General features: G+C 37.3%; 1 protein-coding gene across 11 annotated transcripts in view; it reads right to left on the bottom strand.

The window, feature by feature from the left end:
* SLC44A5 (solute carrier family 44 member 5) overlaps positions 1–12,958 on the bottom strand; it is a 316,496-nt gene that overhangs the window by 107,908 nt on the left and 195,630 nt on the right. The window lies entirely within an intron of this gene.

The following is a 12,958-nucleotide window of genomic DNA, read 5'->3' as shown; positions in this document are numbered from 1 at the left end:
GGGGAAGACACTCAAACTATAGTCTCTTCTCAATCCGAGCTTTCTCCTCGAGGTAAAGATTTGCCTTAAGAATCCCCATCTGGGAATGTAGGTTCTGTCTGCAGGTAATATCTGGCAAGTCTCTTAATACCCCTTCGCCTCAGTTTCCAGCACAAGTTATTATTTCCATCCGCAAAATAGAGTTGAGGGGCGGAAGATGAATTACGCAGCATCTATGAAGTGTGTAGAACTCCCTATAGAAAAGGGTGAGTTAGGAGTGTGTGTCCATGAATGTGTATTTAGAAAAGCACAAGGATAAGCAGAAAACTGGAACTTTGACATAGATTGACCGATAAATTACTACCACCATTAAATACACATCCATATGCAAAACTTAAGTTAAAGAGCTTCAGGGCTGGAAACAGTTTGTACCAGTTTAAAAAGTCATTTTTCTAGCAAATGAGGTCCAAAATCTCCAAATATTATTTAATACTGGCTTGCATTTTATGAGGCATAACATTCCAATATATGATATACTTTCAGTGTAACTCTAAACATGGGTTTCCCAAGAAACCATAATTATTGACCACTCCATCCTTGATATGCTCTCCTATCTGGTCTTCCAGAAAAACTCTCTGACACACATACCTCTTTCATCTCTTCTGTTCCTTCTCAGTCTTCTTCATGAACTGTTTTTTTCTCTGCCTGTGTTAACAACATTAAGATGATGGCATAATCTCAGGGTTCACTTCTGATCCACCTCATCTTCCAACTCTATCTGCTAATCTAAGATGAGCTCATCTATACCGTGGTTTCCAAGGCTTCATCCATGAATAGCCCTAACTTTTCTCCTAAATGCTAGCCCATTTTAGAAATTCAAATGTCTAAAATTGGATTCACTATCTATTGCTCCCAGAATTCCAAAATTTTCTCTCTTTTGCTTGTTGATTTCTATCTACCACCCACTCTTTCACCCAACCTAAAAATCCTGCCATTCTTGATTCCTTTCTCATCCTCTAATCTCATTGATTGACACGTCCTACTAATTTTCCATCCTACAGTGTTCTGTTTCTTTCTTTCCAATATTGCTGCCTCTGTCTAGGTTGAAGCCTCATCATCTCTTATCTGGACTGATGCCACAGCCTCCAAAGAGCCTCTTGATCTCTCTGACCCATCATCCACACTTTATAAAATACAGAACTTGACATATAAATCCACCGGTCAAAACCTTTTAAGATTCTCAATTGCTTACAAAATAAAATCCAAACTTCTTAGTCTGGTCTTTACTAAGCTGTTCAAAATTACTTTCTATCTTCTGTCCACTCTCACAAATAACCTATGCTCTCTCAAATCTTAGTGGTTTTGTATTTGGTTGAACCACATGAAATTGCTGATATTTAACTGGATTTGACCTAAAAAATGGCAATTCCCTGTGGCTCAACTAATAATGCATTTTTATCTGCCTTGACTGCCCTTTCCCCTTCACTAACTGTCAAAACATCAAGACCCAGCTAAATGTTACCTCCTCTGTGAGGCAATCATTGGCCACACTAGGCGAAAGAACATGTCCCTACTCTGTGCTCCCTTACCACTCTGTCACTTCTCTACCACAGCACTGGGTTTTAATTATTTGTACATACTTGTCTCTGCCACTAGGATACAGGAAACTCGAGCACAGAACATGGGACTTAATTATCTCTATATCTTCACTTCTAGCCAATGTCTACTTAGAAGTCAATAAACATTTGTCAGATAAATGGACTTCCTTCTGAACTTGTTATACAAAGAAGCTGGTAAATTTTTTGGTTACAAATAGCAAGAGGGTTAATATTCTGGCTTAATATATTGTTGAATCCTTCTTTCTCCTTTTTATATCACCTTCCCCCTTTTCCTTTTTACTGGATAATGTATTTGTTCTTACCAGATGGATTTATGTGGCTTTGAAAGAAATGAGAATGCATTACCAGAGTACATGATCACAGTGAGCCCTATTATGCACATGTAACCCACATGAAAGCAGGTGTGTAAGGTTCAACCAGCAAAACTCCAGGAGGCAGCAAGCAGACATAGGCAGCAGCTACAAGGTAAATGATTCGTAAGTAAATCCTAAGATTGTTTCAGGTAACATCCAAAACAAAATTGCTTTCTACCCACCAAAAGCCATGGACATCAATGAGACCCCCCCCATGAAAACACAGGGAGGCCTTCACGGGCATTGCTAAATGTACAGGAGGCATTTTATAGCAGACATTTTTGCAGAGGCTGTGTATGTTGAAAGAACTTGCATCTCCAGTATTTTACAAATTTATGGAATTAGTGATTAAGAAAAAAAAATCCCAAGAGCAACAGAAATAGAAGAGATAAAGCCTGTACTTTAAAGACTGGGCTTCGCACATGACTAGAATCTGGACATTCGAAAAGTATGATTTTAGACCGAGAGACTGTGAATAGTCCAACTTTTCAATTATCTCTTGTAACAGATGTGCACTTAACTTGGACTGATCCAGGACGGGACAGGATGTGCAGGACAAAAGCAGATCAGTGGAAGAGCCAGGAATGAACAGGACCACAGCAGGACTTAGACATAGGAAGGACTTAAACCAGAACCAGGACAGAGACCCGTCCCCAACCAGCTGTCCCACATATCAGCAAAAAGAAATTGGGAATTATTACCAGAATTATAGTGTTCTGATGCCTACATATTATTGGTTGCTGAAATTGCTGAAATTAGTTGGAAAATTTAACATAGCAAATTCCTTAATTGGGTTCAGTCACTTATTTTCAATTAATGTTTCTATGTTGTCATAAAACTTCTTTTGCACAGTTAAAGATGTAGTCTTAAAAAGGGGGATGCAAACATCATTTAAAAACACTATCCTGGTGGGCAGAGTGAGCATCCCAGGTGTCTAATTCACTGAAGGATGCTATAACAAAATACCATAGACAGGGTGGCTTAGACAACAGACATTTATTTCTCACAGCTTTGGAGGCTGGGAAATCTGAGGTCATGGAGCCAGCATCATCAGGTTCCAGTAAGAGCTCTCTTTCTGACTTGCAGATACCTGCCTTCTTGCTGTATCCTCATATGGCAGAGAGAGAGAGCTAGCTCTCTGGTCTCTTCTTATATGGGCACTAATCCCATCATGAAGACCCCACCCTCATAACCTCCTCTGAACCTGATTACCTCCAAAGGCCCCACCTCCAAACACCATCACACTGGGGAGAGGTAGGGCTTCAACAAATGCATTTGAGGAAGACGCAAACATTTTGTCCATAACGCCAGGTAAGCAGCATTTCACAAGTGTGGTACCAGAGTAGAACCTATTCCAGCTCAGGAGTGCCATCCTTCTTCCATACATTAAAACTTCTTTTGAAAAATATAGCTGAAGGAGGCCACTTAACTCTGCCAGATAGACTAAAGGCAAAATACATGTATAAAATTTTGATTCTTGTTAGTATATATTCAGTCTTAAACAAGATGATCTGGTGTGTTTTATCCAAAAGAACAGATCAATAATTCATATTAAAATGGAGTTCTATGACATGCACATATGGATTTCATCTGTGACTTGACGCTTTACATCCTTGAATCTCAGGATAAATAAAACCCTGGGAGAGACAAAAGAACACTAGATACAAATGCCAGGTTAACCCATGTTGTCCTCTGGCTTTCAATGCAGAAGCACCACCCTTGGCTATCTCTTGAATATTCTACTCTAAGCTTCATTTTCGGTCCAGAGCTTTTGGCCAGCATCAGTCTTTGTGGCTCCCCTATTGCATGCTCTTCTTGGAATTCTTGACAGCTGTCTTATATGGGGAGGTGAGCACCAGAATAAAAGGAAGGGCAAAAGCCTGCTTCCAGTTCTTCAGTGTCAGGATCCAAAGTTAATCCAGCAATCTTCATCCCAAATATGCAGGCCAAACATCACCTCCCAACACACATCTCTCCACCCAATATTTTCAATGTCTTTCTGAATCTGCAAATCTACAGAGATCTGTGCTTGGTTGACAAAAGCACATCCAGACTATCAAATAAGAACGCCCTCACAAAAATCTAACCAAGCTGACATTTAGATGCTAGGCTGGTAAACAGTGCATTATGTTGATTTTTATTTAGCTCCATATGATTCTGCAGAGACTTCTATGTGCTTTGGGAAACATTAATATTTGTACAAAAGAGAAATACAATCTTTCCTTCTCCTTTCTACACCCAATCCCTGGGCAAATACATCCTCTCTGACTAAGTGAGCAGCAGATAGGAAATAGCATTTGTCAAAGATGCCATATCAACTCAAATGATAGAAAAATTTATAAACATAATCCCAGGCTCATAGATTTCTTGAAATTTTTTACAAAGCTTTTTTGGTTTGATTTTATTTGCAGCATGGACCTCAGTAATACCTCTCAATCCACTCCTTCTCAGAAATGGTAGTAAAACCTGAGCTTTTAAAAAATATTTCTGCTATTAATCTTTTTAAATCATTACCAATTCTTTTAAACGTAGTGAAGGAAAAGGATCTTAGGTCCAAGACCCAAGATCTGCCATTTATTCCCCTGAATTTTATTCTGTAGACCCCAAAAGAGGTAAGCCTACCAGTGCCTTCCTGCCTCCTTGCCGTCATCCTTATGGCGAGGAGAGACAAAGGGGTGTGGTTTTGATGCTAACAATAGGTTCAGTTTGGACCATCTTGGATCATGCATGTCCTAGCTTTCCTAGGGGTGGATTAGTGTGGATCATAGGAAACAGAAGGTAAAAAGATTACATATCAGAAGAAGCTCAGCAGAAGTCTTCCAAAATATAGCAGGCAAAAAAATAACATATCCTAGAAAAGGAAAGAAGATAGACTTCAACAAAGGAAACAGATGACAAAATAAATTATTTAAAAGTAAAAAACACTTTGAAGTTTTCTCATTTCACCTTCCTAGTAAGTTTGTTAAATGCTTGGCTTTTGCACCTGAGTTGAAAAACCTATTTTCCTCCCCTCTCCTGCACCATTTTTACTCTGATCTTTTCAAAGATTTTAGACCCTTGTAGCATAAAGAAGAGATAATTACACATAAACAGAAACAAAAAGTTCAATATTTGTAATTCAAATATCCTGGAAAGTCAAGAATGTATGGCATCTAAGTCTCCAATGGAATAGGGTTTACATAGAAGCTTAGATTGAAATTTAGTAAAAGCTACCTCAAAGAGAAAGAGATCTTTGAAAAAATAATAAAGAACGCTATCAAGCTGTATCTGACTAGGAGAAAAAATCCATAAGAGCAATCAAAGAAACTTATAGAAAGAAAAATGAACAATAAAAGACAAGGGAATTTTTCATGCAAAACCTAGAAATGAAAGATATTTTTTAAAGCATGATTTTATAATTCATTTGCCCTGTAGCAAATATCAAAATTATGTGATAGGTCTTTAGAGACCGAACACAACATGCCATTGATTTGTATGGAAAGAAATACTCAGGTTTTGGGCTCCAAAAGACTGAACACAACTAAAGAAAGAGCCAAAGATTTTTCTTGTAATTGAGGAAGGTCGAATCCATTCTATGTGCCCAAGGATACAAGTTCATCTTTAAGTTATAGCCCACAGGGCTGAATATTAATAGTCGCTACCTTTCCCTAATGGAAGCGATCTTTTGCATGACAAATAGATATTCATTAAATACTACAGATCATTTAATTATATGTGTGTCTTCCGAACTGCTTAATATTAGAGAGTTATGTGACCTAAATAATGGTTTTGGTTAGGTGACCTTGTACTTCAGGGTCTCTTTCTGTCCAATTACCAGGCAAGCTTTTCAAATGCATTCAAAGATTTAATTCAGAAATCCCTTGAGAGCCTTCTCGTAAAAGGTTGGGGCAGCACAAATAAGCTAGTGATACATGACCTTGTTTCAGAAAATCAAGCAGGGATTCTAAGCAAGTATACTTATTTATCATTATTGGATTGCTACAGTAAGGCAAAAAACAAAGAAATATGAATATATTTATCACAAACATATAGGAGAAGATGCAAATTAGAATTTAGTATCATATTATAGCAATAAGATGCTTACTTACATCTTTATGACATCAGAGAAAGCATTTATTGCTCAGAAAGCTCTGTCGATGTATAAATACAGGTATCTCGATTTTAACAGAGAAAAGTCACTTGTCTTTATTTATTGGCATTTGTCTCTAGTGAATACATACTCCATTTTCAATGTTTACTTTTTTCCATTTCATCATCTTGAGAAATAACAAATCTTATCTTTCTACAAATACTGATTTCATAATTGGATTGCCTAAATGGAATAAGCTAGAGAGAAACAATACTACCTAATATTACAGCTCCAAATGAATGATAAGTGCCTATCTTCCCAGTGAGAAGATTAAAAAAATGGGTGGGTGGGGAGGGATTCAACTAAAATATAATGAAGTGGATAGAATAATCAAAGATCCACTTATAGTATTTGACTTATAAGTTTATTTGCATATGCATTTGTAAATTAATACATTATATAAATATAAATGACAGACTACTTTGGTATTAGTGACTTTTTCCTTTTAAATTTCACCAAAAAATTATTTGATTCATTTATAAATGTCCACGTCTTTGTCATCACTGGATTTCTTAGTTACATAGTTCAGTTGTCCAGACCACATTGCCTTCACCTCTAAGTTGCCTGAGATACAAACTTTTTGAATCCATTGATATGCTTCCACAGGAAATTTAATCCCATATTTCCCATTTGTGATCTCCACAATGTAACTATTTGCTGTATTACTTTTAAAACTGATCTTCAAAGGGCTTTTTTTTTTTTTTTACCATAACATCCAATATTTCATGCAGCCAGGAGTAACATGTCTGTATTACTTGCCCCCTCTTCTGTTCGTCAAGTGGTCTCCATAACAATCCCGAATTAGCACTGTGGGTGTTACCTGCCGGTCTGTCTTCCCCAAATATTTCTTAATTCTTCTAAATAAAGTAATTGAAAAAGCACTCAGTGATTGGGAGACATTCTTGGGACTCCAGAAGTATTCAGTAACCAAAAAAAAGAGAAATTTGGGGTATTTTTGAGGCAAATCCAGATTTAGAACCGTCTTCTTAGTCTGACAAATTGCTTCAATGAAGCACAACGTGTTGAGGTCATGTAGCCTCATTGTAGCTGTTGCTCGAAAAACTTCCTTCTGTTGGACGGTATAGTCTGTTAGATCGAGTTTCAGTTTTCTTCATAGTTTCTTGGAAGGAGAGTATTTGTTGACTCCTTGCCAAGTCTTCATCTGCACATCTGTTTTTATCAGGGTCCTATCTATGAGAACTTGAAGACCTAGTCTATTTAGAGAAGCGTGATGAACGGCTGTGACTTTTGAAGTCAGAGAGCCCTGACACTCTTTTAATAATACCAGCTTTGCCGCTAATGAGTTGTGTGCCCCGGGGCCGTGACTTGCTGTCACCAAGTCTCAGCTCCTTATCTGTAAACGGCAGTTAGAAATAAGCACCTTGTAGAGTTGCTCTGAGATTAAACTGTCCTGAGGATCAAGTGCCTGATACATATCCTTTGCAAAGAAGTAGCTACCTTGTATTTGAGTCCTAATAGGTTTCAACAAATTTACTGTGAATGCACTATATGCCAGGCAATGTGCCTGGTATTAAAAATACAAGGGTGAACAAGACAGGCCATGGCTCACTCTTGTGGAGTTCATAGTTTAGAGAAGAGACTTAGTCAAATAATCCCACAAATAAATATGTGTGGCAGTCCTCTAAGTTACATTCTGGGCTCTTGACCTCATCCACACAGAGGTATCCCTAGCATTTTAGTCACATCCATCAAAATGGGTCTGACTTTGCCATGGAGCTGAGGAATAGATGTTTGCTGATGAGTTTGTGGAGAGGCGGAGAAGAGGACACACACTGCACACCATATTCTAGTAACACAAGAACATTCTCAGTAGACATTTGCGTTCTCCACAAGTTCCTCCCCTCTGCCAGCCAGTCTCATCTCTTCTTCCTCCTCCTCCATCCATTGTGTGGACATGATTTCCCTCTCACCCTCAGCTTGCTTCCCCACACACCAGCAAGGAAAAGAAACAAAATGCTGCCAGGAAATTAAAAGTGGCAGATTTACTGAAAAATGGTTTCAGAGGAATACAGAAGAAAGAACTCTAGACTCATAACCTGGAGACCTGGACTCAAACCCCAGCTTTGCCACTAGGTCATTAGGTAACCTGTGAAGCCTTCCCACTTCTCCAGGCCTCTGTTTCTCACTCCAAAACAGAATGCTGCACCAAAATAAACTTTAATGTTCTTTTCAAGTAAATGGATAATTATTATAATTCTATCTCAATGAAAGTATTAAATGATATGAAGTCTTTTAAATTCTATAGTTGAATTCAATGGATAATTAAATATGTTTGGCTAATTCTTCCTTTTCCTACTCCCACTCCTTTAGATTTGGCTTCCTACCTCAGTTGCTTAACATGTTAACATCTGTGTTTATCTGCAAGGTTTAGTCTTTCTACAAAATCAGCTAAGCTTATTTTGGGTAAAAAAAAAAAATGGCTATTGAATTCATTCAGCATCTTAGTATTTCAAAGCAACCAGCCAACAACTGCCATTTCCATTGTCTATTTTTCATGTTAGACTAAGAAGAGTGAGATTTACTGATGTTTTCCTAACCCAAGATTTCCTACTGTGCAAAATGAACAGTTAAGCAGAACATTAGCCGAACAGTTTCATTTCTAACTCTAGCAGTGAAGACTTCCCACCACTGTGGCACAGAAGGATGCACACTTAAAGACAATGCATTTATTTAGTGGATATGAACGTCTTTTGAATAGAAAAAGAAATAACAATCGTCTGCAATCCTTTAAATAGCAAACATCTGTTTTTCCTAAGATACTTCAAATACTTTGAATTTCCTGATTAGAACTGTATTTCTGAAAGACATAATGAGGCAGTTTAAAGATGAGTCTTAAATGATCTTCAAAGCAAAGTGAGGAAAAATTCTCATGCTCTGGGTAAGGATGGTTAAAACAGATCCACAACCTCCAGAATATGAACAAATAAAAAATAATTCTTTCAGCTATTTGTATTTACACCAAAAGTTCTATTAAATATTGCAAGCACAGGAGGATGATATAAATGAGCAGAGCATAGATAAATGAAAATATAGCACTGTAGTCTTACAGCATGGCAACAAAATCCATGATGCTATTAGGGAAGTCTTTGCTTGACTAAGCCAAACATAAAGATTTTCAAAGTAATGACATGAAGCATCTTTGTGAGCATAACACAAATTCGTGCATATATCATGGAGTAGGTTTAAGAAGCGTATATGCAAACGCATCTACAGGCAATTGCTCCCTGCTGGAGGTTCCAGATTTATTTTGGCCACATTAGCCTTTCCTCAGCAATTTGTAGCATGAAATGAAGAGGATCATTTATTTTTCTCATAAAAGTTTATAAAAGGTGCACTGTATAAATATTTCCAGCTGACATTTACTTTTCATCCATAATTCTCTGCTCTATGGTTCAAAAAAAAGTTATCATTGGGGAGATAAGCATTTCAAATCAAATACCAAAGAATAACAGAAAACAAGGAAAAAAATATGGACCCAATGAACAGTGAAGGCTAAGGACCTCATACTTTTTTTAATCAGGCAAATATTTATTGAACACCTGTTATACCAGACTCTGCACCAGGGAAGGAGGATCCAGAGAAAGAAAAGCTTCAGAGAACTCACAATATATTTATGCATAAACACAGATAAAACAAGCAAACAAAAAATCCGCAATATGGCCAGGGTCATAAATGGAGTATGTATAATATATAAGTATTTAGAGAACATGGACAAGAGAGCAATTGATTCTGCCAGTGAGTACCTAGGACTAAGAGTCAGCAAGGAGACGTCGACTTCACCTTTGTGTGTGAGTGGAAGACCGAAAAGAATATTAGACATTGTTTCTTCAAATTGTATGGATAATAATAAAATTTTAAGAGTCTGATATATTTCCTTCAAGACCTCTCTTCAAACTCTTGTGACTGGTCTGTACGTACTGATGAATTGATTTCCCAGTTATATTGTTAGGTTAAAAAACAGTGTAGAATGCTATTATAGCATGCTATTATTTACATAAACAAAGAGATATACAGATATGTAGATATACATGTATATCTATGTATGTATATACACACACAAAATATATACTTTTAAATGCATACATTTATTTGAAAGGATACACAGGGCATTGATGATACGTGTTATCTCTGAGGCACTAGTGACCCTATGCCTTTTCTACACTATTTGAATTAGTTACCCCCATGTATTTCCTAATTCAGTAAATGAACAGATTCCTTAAAGCAAAACACTTTCTATGGCTGTTCCTACTAGTAAATAACATTCTTATTTTACTCTGAACATTCTCAAGGGTATAAAAACCATCCAACATATGTCATACTGTCTTCTGATTTTTAAGGGAATTAAAATTTAAGTCTTAGACCATAAATTGTGGTCAAAGGACTTCTCACATTTTGGCACACTCAGGTGAAAAAAGTTAATTAGACAGATTGAGAGAAACATACTGTGTTCCTCACTAAGGATGCTGAGATTGTATCTACCCAATGTCAAGACAATTAGTCAATATGATCAATCCAATGAAAGAACTGGACCAGTTCGAAGTGGGCACAACTCTGTCAAGCAAGTTGTTTCATCAATAATCGGGCCCAGCTCTTCACACAAACTGGCTGAATTCATATATACCTAAATATATTAAAAATAAGTCCAATTTGGGGCTGGCCCTGTGGCCGAGTGGTTAAGTTCCCACGCTCCGATGCAGGCGGCCCAGTGTTTCGTTAGCTCGAATCCTGGGTGCGGACATGCCACTGCTCGTCAAACCACACTGAGGCAGTGTCCCACATGCCACAACTAGAAGGACCCACAACGAAGAATATATAACTATGTACTGGGGGCTTTGGGGAGAAAAAGTAAAAAATAAAATCTTTAAAAAAAAAAGTCCAATTTGTAAGTGTGCGTGTTCACACGTATTCATTTAGGAAACCTATTGAAGATGAAACACTGTGCCCAGGACAGTATTCCACGTGCTGAATGAAGATTTCTTGCCTTTATGCTTGATTTTTTTAAAATTTGGAATACTTCATCCTTTTCTTGCAAAATACTCATCTTCCAAATCTTTCCAGGCTCAGTTCAAAGGCTCTCTCCCACATTAAATCTTATCTTTAGCACTTAACTGAGCTCTCTCTTCTATAACTAGAAATCCTATTTCTCTTATAATCACCATCATGGTTTAGCACCTGACAACTGTCTAAAGTTTATGCGTGTTATTTTTAACTCCCCAAATGAATTGCAAATGATACAGATGGCATATAAGCTTAGGCAAGTCAACGTGGTCTACTAATCCAAAATCGATCACAGAGTCACTAAACGGCACAGCAACACTACAGGAACCTAGTTTAGGGGAACCAAGAGCATGGGATAAATTCATAAACTCAGCACGCGTATTATGCACCAACATCAAAATCAAGGTTTTACGGAGGAAGTGACAGCAGTGGGATAGGAAATTAAACTTCTTCCAGGAAGGAAGAGATGGCGTTTCACTCCCTCTTGTATTGAACAGGAGAAAATCAAGTTATGGATAATGTATATGGAGAAGATGACTCCATCTTATAGGATTGTAACTTTTGTTTCCCAGATCTGAAAAAACAAATTGTGATATCAAATACACAACTGTAAAAGAACACAGGACATTCTCTACTTATTTCAGGGGACAAACTTGCCCTTCTATGCAAGGGGGGGCCTATAAAATGTCAATGTGCATTACAATGGAGGTTCTCAAGAAGGAAACTTTCATCAAGAAATATGGCACACAGAGACCATCAAGTCTGGTGTGAATTATTTTGCTTTAAATTTTGAGCAAAAAATACTTATTTTTTAAAATTTTCAGAATTGATTTTAAGCCTTAAATCTTTTTTTACTACGTTTGAAAGAAACCAGCCTATGAAGAATAGAAAACAAATTACCGAAAACGTTAAGGTAAGTCACAGGGCCACAACTTGGCCAACAGGAAAGAATTGATTCTTGTAGACATTTACCAAATAAATAGGAGACTTCCAGTTTCAAATAAACTCATAATGATCTGAATTAAAAAATCCAGAACACATAAAGTGATGTCTATGCTTGTAAATGAAATACAATGACATCTTGGATAAATTTTCAACAACTAACTGAAATCAAAATGACAATATGATATGCGTCGGGAAGTTTTAGTCTAATTTTATCACGTCTAGACTTTTAAAATGTACAGCTCTGAGGTTTGTTGTCATTCTATCCATTTGGATTTATAAGGCTAGCAACAAAAAACTGTTCCTCTTCTCTGAGACACTATATATGGAATTTGGGCAAGCTTGTATCAGGTGAAGGGTCACGCCTGAGTGATGGCTTCATTACCGAATAGAAAGAAATTTCAAGTAATGCTTAACTGACAGTTGCATACACTATTTATATACTAATTCCTTATTTAACTAGGCAAGTGAAATAATCATTTAAAAAACTAATACATAGAAGTTAAATACCAATACCCAGACAAAATTTGATATTTTTCTTCACTAATTTTGCCTCACAGGTCTAACTGGAAAATAACCTTGGTATCAAAACCCTATGCAGTCATTACACTAAGAGAAGCAATTGAAGCAGCATGCTAGTGAGTGAAGGGAATTCTTCCAGGTCTTGCCTTTCTGCTTCCTGATACATTCTTTGTACTCTGGAGTCCTCTGTGGTTCTATTTAGACTTGGTAACCTGGTTCCACACTGCTGGTTTCTGAATGACTTAGAAATCTCATAACGGGATGCTGCTACTAGGATTCCCCCAGAGTCTGTATTTCACATTTCACAGCCCAGTCACAAAGTGAGCCTCAAACCCCAGGCCCCAGGCGGTTGGAAGCTGTCTGCTGCCATCCACTCCTGCTGGCTTCCCAATGGG

Source organism: Equus przewalskii, chromosome 24, assembly GCF_037783145.1.
Source record: "Equus przewalskii isolate Varuska chromosome 24, EquPr2, whole genome shotgun sequence".
Lineage (NCBI taxonomy): Eukaryota > Metazoa > Chordata > Mammalia > Perissodactyla > Equidae > Equus > Equus przewalskii.
The sequence above is the reverse complement of the archived record's forward strand: the minus strand, read 5'-3'. Positions and strand labels throughout refer to the sequence as shown.